This window comes from Schistocerca americana, chromosome 7 (genome assembly GCF_021461395.2).
Source record: "Schistocerca americana isolate TAMUIC-IGC-003095 chromosome 7, iqSchAmer2.1, whole genome shotgun sequence".
Classification (NCBI taxonomy): domain Eukaryota; kingdom Metazoa; phylum Arthropoda; class Insecta; order Orthoptera; family Acrididae; genus Schistocerca; species Schistocerca americana.
This window is the reverse complement of record NC_060125.1, coordinates 357,037,174-357,051,638: the sequence shown is the minus strand read 5'-3', so window position 1 is coordinate 357,051,638 and position 14,465 is coordinate 357,037,174. Positions and strand designations below refer to the sequence as shown.

The 14,465-nt window shown below is 42.6% G+C and overlaps 1 protein-coding gene across 1 annotated transcript in view; it reads left to right on the top strand.

Annotated features, from left to right (window-relative positions):
- LOC124622928 (myrosinase 1-like) overlaps positions 1 to 14,465 on the top strand; it is a 197,487-nt gene that overhangs the window by 26,810 nt on the left and 156,212 nt on the right. The gene's annotated exons all lie outside the window — the stretch shown is intronic.

The window sequence follows — 14,465 nt, the reverse complement described above, 5'->3', positions numbered from 1 at the left end:
TGGAACACAATCTGCCTTTCATCATTCGTTTGGATATCCTGTCATCTGTCATCCTTTCCATTTGTCCTAACCAGCGTATTCTTTCAGATTTAATAAATTTCACTGTAGATTTCCCTTTTACAAGCTCTTGTACGTGATAGTTGTACCTTACTCTCCAACCCTCTACCTCTCTCACGAACTCATATACTTTTCTCAGGATTTTCCTTTAAGTGGTTGTAGGCTGTTCGTATCTGCTTCTGTCATAGTTCACATTTCTGACCCATATGTAATAACTGGTCGCACAAAGGAATAGTATATATTTAACTTGATAGTTCTTCTAATCAGAGAATTCTTGAATACCTGTAAGTTTGCAGAAGAGCCTCTGCTTTCTACTTGTATTCTTTTCTCTAATACACAGCTTTATGTTATTATCAGTGGTTAAGAGGACAGCGAAGTAATGGAAGCAGCTGACAGCTTTAAAATATTTATTAGAGGCTTTCAGGTCATGTGGTATTCTTCTTACCTTAGAATTGGACGTTCCCATGTATCTGGTGATGTTTCTGTTTACCAAAAGTTCAATGATGCTCCATGTACTTCCATTATTTCATAAATAATATTTCTAAAATCATGAGATTATATGTAACGTCATTAAATTACGTTAGAAGACGCAAACAAGGAAGCAAGGGTCTCATTGAAAAGTGTGCTTGAGAGGGTTACAACACCCGCTAGCTAGTCCACTCGCATACTAAACACAGTAAAGGAGGAGGTGGGAAACATTGTTAGGAGTACTTTCCACGGCTTCCCTATTTTAGAAAAGACACAGCAGGAGGAGAAAGAGAGAATTCTATTTGTACACGTTGACAGGGGATCTGACACTCAATTTCTGAGTGACAAATGTTCATTATTTTAGATTGTCAGTATCATAGTATGGGACGCTGACTGTTACATTAAATTTTTTACGCCTTTTTTGTTTTATGGGGTTTCCTTCTGACAGTGCATGGTCAGACTCTTTTCGCCTTGATTCGTCCTTTGTTATTCCGACTTTCTCTCCCGGTATTCTAAAGAGAAACTATTGACTTTGAATGTCTATATTTGCCGAATTATTAATTAATACCTGTATGTTGCGAAAAGTGACAATTGACTCTAAGTAATGAAAAGTTTGAAGTTCTCCACACGAATACTAAAAAGAATCCGCTACATTTCGGTTACACAATAAAACACACAAACCTAAAGCCTGTTAGTTCAGCTAAATAGCTAGGAATTACAGTTGCAAATAACATAACGATAACATAAATAATGTTGTGATGGAAAGCAAACCAAAGACTGTGATTTATTGCCCGAACACTTAGAAAATACAATTTTTCTACTAAAGAGACTGCTTACACAACGCTTGTCTGCCCTCTTCTGGAGTACTGCTATGCAGATAGGACTGATAGAGGACACAGAAAAAGTTCAGAGAAATGCAGCTAGTTTTCTGTTATCGCGAAATAGTGGAGAGAGTGCTACGGATATGATACGCGAATTGGCGTGGCAATCATTAAAACAAAGGCGTTTTTCGTTGCGGCAGAGCCTTTTTCATAACTCGCCACCTTTGTCCTCAGAGTGTGAAAATATTTTGTTGGTATACACCTACATAAGAAGAACTGATTATCATAATAAAACGAGAGAAATCGGAGCTTTCATCGAAAGGTTGTTCATTTTTCCGGGCGCTATTAGAGTGTTGAACGGTAGCAAAATAGCTCGAAGGTGGTACGGTGAACCCCCTGACAGACACTTAATTGTGAAATACAGGGTAATCACGTAGGTGTAGAGGCACTGTCATAACCTAGCATCACGGTTCGCGCGGTTTCCCCCGTCGGAGGTTCGAGTCCTCCCTGGGGCATGGGTACGTGTGTCGTCCTTAGCGCAAGTTACTCGTAGTTTCAGTTAGATTGAGTTGTGTGTAAGTCTAGGGACCGATGACTTTAGCAGTTTGGTCCCATAGAAGCTTACCAGAAATTTTCAAATAACCCTTGTAGTACAGTAGTTGGTGGTTGCGTAAAGCTCCTGATCACCAGACTTTGTGCTAACATCCTGGATTATATTTCAAACCTCTCCACAGCGTTTCATAAAGTGAGCGAAAGTGACCACGTTGCTGGTGATCCATCTGTTATATGGGGGTTTTTAAATCTGGTGACCACATTGGTGCTATTAAAGAGGCAATGGTGTGTGTCGCCAGATGGTTCCACCCATCGACCTTCTACCGTCATACAACACAAGTGTAACACTACATTATATACACATATATTCACACATCTATTAGTCACCTTCACTCAATAGAGACACTTAAGAGAGAACACTAACATTCGCAGAGGTAAACTGCACGTTGTGCACGCATTAGCTGGCTGAATCTACACAATGGGCCCTCCCGGCCAAGCATCCCATACGATAATCAATAAATATGATCGTTTCCGGAATCGTTGGCTGTAAGCTATGCTGTCAAACTTCCGTTACCCTACCGTGCGGTGCCGGCTGTTGTGGGCGAGCGGTTCTAGGCGCATCAGTCTGGAACCGCGCGACCGCTACAGTCGCAGGTTCGAATCCTGCCTCGGGCATGGATGTGTGTGCCGCGCGGGATTAGCCGAGCGGTCTAGGGCGTTCCAGTTGTGGACTGTGCAGCTGGTCCCGGCGGAAGTTCGAGTCCTCCCTCGGGCATGGGTGTCTATGTTTGACCTTAGGATAATTCAGGTTAAGTAGTGTGTAAGCTTGAAAGGGTACAGTACCGCCCGACATTGAAAATAGGTACAACATACTTCATTATTCTTGTCAGAACAACATATTTTTTGCAAAAATAACTCAATTTCAATTAATACAGCGAAGCCGGATACCAGTGTGGGAAAGAATGACATTTTATTTATTTAATTGATCACATGTGCACTCCCACAAAATAAATCCCTACACCTAGTTTGGTGAGATCTGTGAAATGAATGAATGTATGGTCGTCTGCTAACCGCAGATAGTGAATGTGAATATATGATCATCTGTGAGATGATCCTTTGGCCACCTTTGGTGGAACCAAAGAGATTAAATTTACCGGAGCTTTGAGCGCCTGAAATGTGGCTGACCAATATGGTAGCAAGGTGCTCCCCCACTTCGGCAGAGGTGCGAAAGGACCTGAAGAACGGCCATGTTTTCAGCACTCTGCTGCTGGATCTAGTGATGGTAAGACCTGTCTTAGGTGTGCTCCGTAAAGACAAAAGAGTGGAGACATGGTATGCATGTGAAATACTTAAGAGTAGTTTGGAATAATAATTTCTCTATTTCAGGAACTTTTGTGGGGAGAATTAAATGCCAGGCAGGTAATATTAAGGGGATCGTAGTAATCTTCGGAAGTGACCAGCGGTCACAATGAAATCACGTGTAGCAATAAGTTGAAATACTTCTGAGTGCTTAAGTTAAGCTGAGTTACTAGCGTGTGTACTATAAGTTGGAAATATTTAAGAAATGGCGTGTGCAGGACTTGAAATTAGAGACGAGTACTTCCACGTGGTGAGTACTGTGTGTCTCAATCTGTATGTGAGACAAAGGATAAAGAGAAGTATTCGTCCATGGTATCAGTTGAGGACTCGCGTGTGTGATGGATATGTTCTTAATATTACTTTGCGTGTTATGTTTCCGTGTGACGCTTGATTCAAACTATAATACTCTGAGAGTGAAGCAAGGTGAGTCAGCCGTCTATCCAGCAACGCCACTTGGCTTGCATTGCACAGGAAGACGTGCATATATCTCCAGAGTTCATAGTAGGAAAGTAGAATTACGAAGTGGGGCAGTGTCGTGTGAAACTGGGATGAATTTTAATTGAAGTGGGAAAGCTGAAAGTGATGTGATTAGAACGCTGTGACTATTCTTTGTTTTGTATTGTATGTTGCCAGTGTGATGTATTTCATGAAATTTAAGTATGTGTGGTTGGCATGGGAGAGTAACAAGGTAGTTTCAGAGGCATTGGGTTATGCATGTTCCTTTTTGTACCACTCGGTCTGGAGGAAAGTTTCGTGATGATGGGTGTGAGAGTCGAAGTGTGAGATATAGTAAAAGATCCACCATCCTATCCAGAAAGTGCACTGTAGCGTTAAATAATTACGAGACCATAAGATAGAGAATCACCAATGTAAAGCCATGCCCACTGGGCGGAATTTCTCATGTGTTATTGTTGTAGGTTATAGAACGTGTGTATTTAGGTTATAGAATTTATCAGAATAAATAAGATAGTGAAAAGAAAAAGATTGGTGGCCTTTTCCTTCGAATTGTATGTCGTCATGATATCCAGAATTTATAATGTGTGAGCCATTCATATTCAGTGCGATGGCCACGTGTTGATCAAAGCCGTTAAATAAGAAAGAAAATGTGGTATTGCCAGTGCGTAGTGAACAGAGTTCTTTAAATTACTAATAGTCAGTTGTGCGTTTCCGTTGCGTAATATTCAAACAGGAGAATAACTTGTAACTTAATTGTGAGTACTAGAGTTCATGTTACTCGATAAATAAGAATGAGTCCACTCGCTTGGCAGACAACTCATCTTGCAGGCCTGACTGCTTGATGCCACAGTATGAGCAAGGCCTGTGGGTGCCCCTCAAGCTTAGGGACTGATGACCTTAGCAGTTAAATCCCATAAGATTTCACACACATTTGAACAATTTTGAACATGGATGTGTGTGATGTCCTTAGGTTAGTTATGTTTAAGTAGTTCTAAGTTCTAGGGGACTGGTGACCTCAGATGTTAAGTCCCACAGTGCTCAGTGCCATTTGAACAATTTTTTACCGTGCGGTGGCCATTAACAACGAACCCCCACCACTTCTGTTGTCCTCACCCCTACCACGCCGTCTGATCAGGTAAGGGAAAGATTATTTTTGAAATCATCATACAGCGATTAAAATATAATCTTTGTAATATATCATACCAGACTAGATCGCAAGGCACGTTTATTAAAACATGACGATCGAAACCTGTCATGTTTTAATAAACGTGCCTTGCGGCCTAGACAGTCATCAATAATTTCATGGGCAAGATATTTTGTGTTTACTCTATATCTGTCGAGCCAAAATGTGGAAACTTCCGTGTTTAAATATCCAAAGACAGTGACGAAATCATAGAAAAGAACGTAACTGTTGAACTGTCCCATTAATGTGGGTGCAGTACAGGTCCAAATGTGGATGCAGCAAACTACGATAGCATTTTCAGTAATTAATTGACCAAGTAAGAGCGGTGTCCGGCGTAATGATGCTTAGGTAGATAGCTTATTTAGTACGTTGTTTTGTTGGGTATTTTCTGTTTATATCAGTGCCGCGTAAGAGGTCTTTTCACTTGGATTTAGGCAGTTATCCTTAAGTTTGAGCTGCTGCTGAGAAATACAGCTGTTCATGGTAGCGAGATATCTTGAGAGATTTTGGTGATATCTGCTCCATAGCAACTGACATTAGCCGGTTACGTTATATTTACACCATTATAATTACTTGTGTTCCGTGGATCACGTCGAGAGGGCTGGGATGTAGAAAGAGGTCAAAGACATACATTTTAATGAACCACAATAGAACAAAATGATTATAAATGAAAAGTGCAATATTGTGGATATTCTACAGTATTAATTTATTTCGGCAACAGGGTTTTGGCTTAAGAGGCAATCTATAGACAGTCTGAAGATGACCTTGCAAGCCGAAAACCGGTTGACGAAATAAATTAATAGTGTAGAACATCCACAATATTGGGACTTTGATTTATATCTATGAATTTCCACCAATAAGCGATGGAAGAATCAGCTAACAGAACGAAATGCCTTAATAATATGAAAGATTATTGTACTACAATGCTAATGTTAATTACAAAATAATCCAAACCATTAAGTTTCTCTTACGGAAATCTTCAGTGGAGTAGAAAGTTGCCCAAAATAAAGTTCTTCAATTTAGTTTTAAACTACACCACATCAACTACAAAACTTTAAATACAGTCACTAATGCAGTTGAATGCACGTTTCCACATGTAGGGACTGGTTTTTGGTCCTAATTATATTCATTTTTGTCAAAATACAAAGACTTTTTAAAAGGTCTCTGCAGGATGTTCTTGAGCTAACACCAGATAAAATACTTCTAACGTGCTTATGCACTGTGTCCTCAGAGTCTTTCACATGGTCATTCTTCAATAAAAATCTTCCCATATAATTGTGTCGGCTTCCCCAGCCAAAGTCAATTCATATAAAGTTTTTTGAGTATGGTACCGCGTATGGGTCGGTATCATACACAGAAAATTTTTATATCAAAATCTTCTCAATTTACAAGCCCCCTCACTTCGATGAAAACACCTGATCTTTCAAGAATTTCCTACGAAGGAAACATATGTATACATAGACTTACACAGACGTAAGGCACAATACTACATCTATTATACTATCTCCACAGGTACAATTGATAACGTCAAATGCAGAAACAAGCACGTAGTATGACTTTTATCATTGAGAGTAAATAAATAGTGCAGCAAAAAAAAAAATATGTACTTGAAATGAAGCGTCGTTACTCAAGCTTTCGATAGCTTTCGCCGTCGTGCCATTGGTACCAGAAGTTAAAATCACACTGATGTGGCTGGCATGGTGTTCCGCTTACATACACTGTACAGGCAGAACATTATGAACATCTACCTAATAGCCAGTATGTACACCTTTGGCACACCCAACAGCGGTGACCCGTCGTGGCATGGCACCAATGAGGCCACGATACGTCACTGAAGGGAGTTGGCATCACATCTGCACACACAAGTCATCTAATTCCCGTAGATTTCGGAGAGGGGAGCGATGAGCTCTGACGCCACGTTCAATCACATCCCAGATGTATTCCGTCTGGTAAAGATTTGGCGAGCTGCTGGGCCAGCACGTCAATTGGAACTCGCCACTGTGTTCCTCGAAATTGGCCAGGACACTCCTGGCCTAGTGATACGGAGCATAATGTTGTTGAAAAATGCCACTACCACTAGGAAACATGATCGTCATGAAAGGATGTCTGTGACCTTCAACCAGTGTATGATACTCTTTGGCCGCCAATGTGCCTTGCACGAGCTCTACTTGATCCATGGATGCCCTCGCGAATGTTCCCCAGAGCATAACAGAGCCACAGCCAGCTTGTCTCCGTCCCTCAGTACAGGTGTGAAGAAGCTTTTCCCCTGGATGCCGACGGATTCGCACCCTCCTATCGGCATGAAGAAGATGATAGAGGGATTCATCAGACCACGTAACGCTCTGCCACTGCTCCAAGTCCAGCGCCGATGGCCATGTGCACATTTCCGCTGTAGTTGACGATGTCGTGGTGTTAACATTGTCACATGCATGGGTCGTCGGCTGTGGAGGCCCATCAATAGGAGTGGTCGGTGCACTGTGTGTTCATACACACTTGTATTCTGCCCAGCATTGAGGTCTGGTGTTAGTTTCGCCACCGTTCGCCAACTGTCCTGTTTCACCAGTCTGCCCAGCCTGCGACATCCGTCATCTGTAAAGAGGGGTGGACGCTCAACTCCACGACGTCTGGACGTGGGTCTCGCCTTCATTTCGCCACATGTTGAAGACACCATAACACTCCTCGAACGCCCGACAAGTCGTGCAGTTTCTGAAATGCTCGTGCCGAGCATTAGGGCCATCACAATCTGCCATCGGTCAAACTCAGACAGATCGAGCGCCTTCCCCGTTCTACACACGGACAGCACGTTCACTGATATTACTTTCACCGTGCGTGTGTCTGACTAGCAGTCATTCTTCACCAGGTGAAGCTGCAATCGCCTCGACCGGTTTATATCGATAGTAGTTCGGTGGTCATAGTGTTCTGGGTGATCAGTGTACGTGCGACACCAGCGTCTGGAACCTTCCAGAGAGGCCCAAAGCGGCGCATGCGCGGAAGGCGTTTTGGCCAACACAGCGGCTTCGGCTTGTCGAGGGACCGAGTGATGATTGCCGTGAGAGGGCTGGCTCCACGTTTCAAGTTCCCGCCCCCATCTCCTTAGAAGTTTCAAGAGAACGTCTTTAGTTTTGCTTGATATCCAAAGGCGTCCCCCTCCCTCCCCCTGTCATGCCTTACTAAATATTACCCCTGGTGTCTGTTAAACTTGTTGCTGATTATACCAATTTCAGCCGTCTCCTTTATAACTGAATCCCAGTATTATGATGCATGAACCAAAAGTCTCGACTTTTCAGATCGTATTTTTTGTCACTTTTCTAGTCAATGTTCAGTCCCGGCCTACTTCTCAAGTTCCCTTCATTTCATGTCATGAGTGCTCTGCAGAAGGCTTAGCAACAGTGCGAATAGTTTATCATATGCCAATGCTACTACAGTTGCTGAGGACACCATACACGCCAGGACCTCGTAGACCTAAGTTTTCTGTAGCTGGCTGGCATGCTTCTCGCTAATCGTTAGCCCATATTATGAAAGTAATTCAGCCGACTTGGCCTCTTCTGCCGGTTCACGAGGCGTCTTTCGTCGATGGCAACTGAAAGCTTTTGTAATCTTTCCTTTTATATAACCATTTTCCCTGAACATGCGTCAGATACTAAAATACACTGCAGATGAGCGTCGTCGGAAATAATCTTTTCTTGGGTACTAACGTTTTCGGGTCCGCTTTATTGTGTACAGGTTGGCGAAAACTATTGACATTCTAGTACCAGTCAGTGTGCGTAAATTTCCTGTATACGGAGTGACCAAACCAGTCTTCTACCTTTCACTCAAGTAAAACATCCAAGAACGGAAGCTTACCATTCGTCTGCACGTCAGTACTAAACTTAATATTGGTGTGACCATTGTTTATGTTGTGAAAGAACTTTTGCAGTGCATTTTCACCATGAACCCATATCGTGAAGGTGTCGTGTGCGTACCGTAGGAAGCAACACAGATGCAATCTCATAGAGTTCAGAGCTTGCTCCTCAAAGCGCTCCATGAGCGAGTTCGAGATGACCGGAGATAACAGGTATCTCATCGCTTTGCCATTTGTCATCTCATAACAGTCGTTGCATTACAGGAAGTAGATTGTCGTTAACGCCTGGCGGTACACCTGAACGATCCCAAGCGGATACTGTTGGGCCAAAAGATCTAGGATGTTTAATACTGGCATCGCCGTAAAAAGTGACGTCCAGATTAACCATTACGTCGTTTCAGACTAGCTTTATTTTCCTGAGGGTGCCAACGAATGACTGCCGAGTAAAATGAATAGTATCGACGGCAATCAAATAAGCTAGTAAGAGATGGTACTGATTCCCCATGGTGCACAAAACAGGTCAGAACACTATTGCAGAATCTATGAAAAAAGCATGCCAAATTTCAAAAAAGGCAGAACTCCCAAGAATGGCGAATTTTTACAGAAGTTTGAAATTTAGCGCGAACTTCACTGCGAGATGCTTTTAATAGTTTCCACAATGAAACTCATTCTCGTATTCTGGCAGAAAATCCAGAGAGATTCTGTCGAATGTAACGCACACCAGCGGAAAGAGACAGTCAATGCCTTCACAATGGATACAGCAAAGAGACATCGCAAACGCTTTCAAGGGCCGCCGACGAAAGACACCTGGTGAATCAGTAGAAGTGGCCAAACGGACTGCATTCCTGCCATACTGTGGAGCAACTAGCAATAAATTACGAAATCTGCTGCAGAAACATGGGCTAAGACCAGTGTTCCGGCCCGCCCCCAAGATATGAGATACGTTGCGCCCTGTTAAGGACGACATTGCTCTTAAGAGTGTCGGCGTGTATGGTGAACCCTGTGAATGTGGCAGCATGAATATCGGACAAACAATTGGCACGGCTGCGGAGCGTTGTACTGAGCACAAGCGCCATACAAAACAAAGGGAGCTTGACAAGTCGGCCATAGCGGAGCACTGCCTAGAATACGGACATAAAAAAACAGTTCGAAAATACAAAAGTGTTGGCTCATGCATCTACATATTGGGACTCCGTTATAAAGGAAGCGGCCGAGATTCGTTTAAACAACAATAATTTCAACAGAGACCATGGGCACACACTCAACAGGGCAGGGGGGCGGGCGTTGGACATCGAAAGAAAGTAAAGACAGATGCACGACGTGGGAGCGGCAGTTTCAAACGTGGCGCTTGTCCCTGATGCCATCTGACGTCACCGGTGCTGCCAAGGGCAGTATCTCCGTTAGCTGCCCTGGTCGACTTAAACGCGCGCGCGCCACGTTGGGTCTATCTGATTGGCTGCTGATGATGTCATCATGCCTATATAAGCAAGAAACCGTAGCAGCCCCGGCAGTCAGTGAACTCCTGACGACGACAGCCGAGATGATCATCGAAAGCTCGATGATTTTATTCGAATTGACACGGCTTGAAAACCGAGCACGTTTTATTCATTAATGCCTTCACTGCGCAATAACATTGGTAATGTATCGGATGACGTGCCCCTAAAGCAGAGTTACTAAATACAGTTTTCCGATATTCCTTCACCAAAGAACACTAAGTAAAATTTCAGAATTCGAATCAAGAACAGCTGACAACACAAGTACCTTACAAGTAGATATCCCTGTTGTAGCGAAGGCAGCTTAAATCCCTTAATAAAGCAAGACCTCCGGTCCAGACTGGATACCAGTCAGGTTCCTTTCTGAGTATGATGATACAACACCTTCATATTCAGCGATCATATACAACCGCTCACTTATCGAAAGAACTGCACCTATGGATTGGGAAGTTGCACCGGTCACACCGATATCCAAGAAAGGAAATAGGAGTAATCCGCTGATTTACAGACCAATATCGTTAACGTCAATTTTTAGTAGTATTTTGGGACATATACTGCGTTGGAACATTACAAATTCATTTTTTTCATTTTTTTGTGAAGGACATCATATTCGTCGGTGACTGTAGAAATTGTTCATTTCACAATTGAAATTTCGGCGTTTGGGTCATTCTCATGTGAAAGTGCAAAAGCTTTTTCGCTCACTTCGCTGCTATAGGCGACTTAATTTTAACAGTGATAAATTTTGGAGTTACTTCTTTGGCTTTACGTTGCCTGTTAAACTTTATACACTCCGCTGTCCTCAGCAATTTTACCTTCTTACTGTCTTCTGTTGTCTTCAGCTATTTAATCTTCGTACTGTCTTCAGCAATTTGACCTTCGTACGAAGCTTAAGTTACTGAAGACAACACAGTGTGTAAAGTTTAACAAGCAGTGTAAGGCCAACGATGTAACTCCAAAATACATCAGTGTTAAAATTAACCCATGTGCAGCAGTGAAGCGAGCTGAAAAGCTTTTGCAGTACCTCTTGAAAATGGCCCAAACGCCGAAATTGCAATTGCGATACAAATAATTTCTACAGTTAATTGTGAATATAATGTCCTATAAAATATTCTATCTGAGTGTGAAGTTAATCAGTTCAGGGTTACCTCGAAGAAAACGATTTATTGACAAATGACATGGATTCAGAATAATCTTTTTTGTGAAACACAGCTAACTCTTTATTCTCACGAAGTAATGAGTGATATCGACAGGAGTTGTCAGATTGATTCCATGTTCTTAATTTCCAGAAGGATTTTGACACTGTTCCTCCCAAGCGACTTATGATCAAAATGCTTGCCTGTGTAGTATCTCTCAGTTGTGCCGTTTTATTCGTGATTTTCTGTCAGAAAGGTCACAGTACGTAGTAATCGACGGAAAATTGTCTGTTAGAACAGAAGTTACATCCGGTGTCCCCCCCAGGGAAGTGTTATAGGCCCTCTGCTGTTCCTAATCTACAGAAACAATTTTGGAGACAGTCGGAGCAGCTCTCTTAGATTGTTTGGAGATAATGCTGCCATTTTCCGTCTTATAAAGTCATCAGATGATCAAAACACATTGCAAACGATTTAGTCAAGGTAACTGTATGGTGCGAAAAGTGGCAATTGTCTCCAAATTACGAAGAGTGTGAAGTTATCCGCGTGAGTACTAAAAGGAATCCGTTAAATTTCAGTTACTGGTTAAAACATACAAATCTGGAGGCTGTAAACTCAAATACTTTTGGATGACGGTTACGAATAACCTAAATTGGAAGGATCACATAGATAATGTTGTGGGAAAAGCAAACGAAAGACTGAAATTTATTGGCAGAACACTTAGAAAATGCAACAGGTCTACTGTAGAGACCACTTACACTACATTTGTCTACCCTTTTCTGGAGTATTGCTGTGCGGTGTGAGATCCGTATCAGATAGGATTGACGGAGGACGTCGAACAAGTTCAAGGAAGGCCAGTTCGTTTTGTGTTATCGCGAAACAGGGGAGAGAGTGCCGCGTATGTGATATGTGTATTGCGGGGGGGGGGGGGGGGGGATCATTAAAACAAAAGAGTTTTTCGTTGCGGCAGGATTTTCTCATAAAATTTCAATCACCAATCATCTCCTTAGAGTGTAAAAATATTTTGTTGGTGACCACCACATAGGAAGGAATGACCATAATAATAAAATAAGAGAAATCAGAGCTCGCACGGAAAGATTTAAGTGTTTGTCTTCCCAGTGGCCAGTTCGGGAGTGGAACGATAGAGAAATAGCTTGAAGGTGATTCGACGAATCTTCTGCCAGGCACGTCATTGTGAATTGCATATTACTCATCTAGATCTAGATGTAGAGAATTGTGCTAAGCTTTCAACATATTAAACAGAGAGAGCTTGAGAAATCGGTCGTAACTAAGCATTGCCTGAAATATGGACAAAGAATACAATTTGAAAAGACGAGAGTCTTGGCTTATACACTGTGATACTGGGATTACGTAATAAAGGAGGCGGCCGAGGTTAGAATAAACTGCAACAATTTTAATAGAGACCAGGGGTACACACTTAGCTGGGCATGGCGATAGGCAAGCAAAGACGGATGCTCGACGCTTGTAGGGAGGGGGGAGCGGCGGTTTCAAACGTGGCGCAGGTCCCTTGCGCCACCTGACGTAACTGGGCCGGAGTTGCTATGCACTGACCAACTCGCCTTCCCGCGCACGTCCTCTCCGGAAGGAAAACAGGAGAAAACAAATGACGATAATGCAGCCATTATAAATTATGTATCCCTTTGGAAGTCAGATCTGGAAGCTGGAGAGATATGGAGGGATTGAATAAGAGTCTCTGGCCATTCTTTCCACCAACCTGTAGTCTTCTAAAGTTGTGTCCCCAGCACACCAGCGCAGAAGACAGCTCGTCGGTCGTGGGATCTTCGGCGGAGGCTACTACGCTGTCGGTTCTAACCTGTGATTCAGCTTTTTACGGGATGCAACTTGCCCGGGTTAGTATCTGTATCTACAGAGGGTAAGATCTGTACTACTGAAACTTACCATTAATGTAGCCTGTTCGTTTATTCTTCAGATATTCACACTTTTACACTGTCTTTTACAACACTCGACACAGCTATCTTAATTGAATGGTAACTTTTCCATCCAACTTACCAAATACGATACACATGTCCGGCTCTCCGCTACACACTAGACACAGTGGATAGTACATATTCACAACTAAGTTACGCCCTATATGGAGTAAAACGTGTCCGCGTCTGAAGAACACCCGAAACAGAGTGACTATTACATATTCACATCTACGTAACGCACGATATTGAGATACGTGACTGACGCTCCAGAACGCCCGAGAGAGACTAGCGTAGCCGAAGTACTTCGTCTCCCGGGCGCGCCAACACGACCCGAAGGTATCCGAAGCACTTCGGTTGCAATATCGTTACTATTATGTTTCTCAAAACTAGTGAAATTTAATTTTAAAAAAAAGATAGACTCGTAGGGTAACCATGAGAGATTGTCATACCTTAAACTGGGTTAAATACAATGAAAAATATATAAATAATTAATAAGATAAGTTAGGCGTTTTGGCGCGTAGCACCCGAACGTGCCGACCAGTCAGAAGCAAGTTCAGTAAAATTGCCGGACTCTCCCACGTGACTGGTACATACTGTACCATCTGCTGCTTGTACCTCACTCCACTTTCGTACTACATGTTACTTCACGTGTATCAAGCTGCATCAAGGCGAGCTTCCAACAAAATAAAATACTGGCGGCTACAGCCAGGAATATCACACCATGTCAGGCATTTTCCGTCAAGTTGCACGACAAACTGCCTTCAGTTAATTGCATAGACGGAATATACCTCCACGAATTTTAAAGCAACTAAGGAAAGACGAAAAACAGGAAAAAATGACGAGGAGATTTTATTGACGCTTATGCATTCTGAAAATGCTATCCACGTAACTTCAGTTTCCCCCAAAGATGATTATGCAATTCATCAGTGAATATAAGAAAGCAGAATAAACTAATTGCTTCATTTTTCAAATCACATTTACCACTAAGGAAACATACAACCTCCACAGCTGAACTGAAGCCCTTCATTAATTCCACGCAGTGGCTTTTCCAGTTAAGTTAGAGATGATGTCGTGGTATTCAGTCCTGAGACTGGTTTAATGTAGCTCTCCATGCTATTCTGTCCTGTGCAAGCTTCATCATCTCCCAGTACTTACT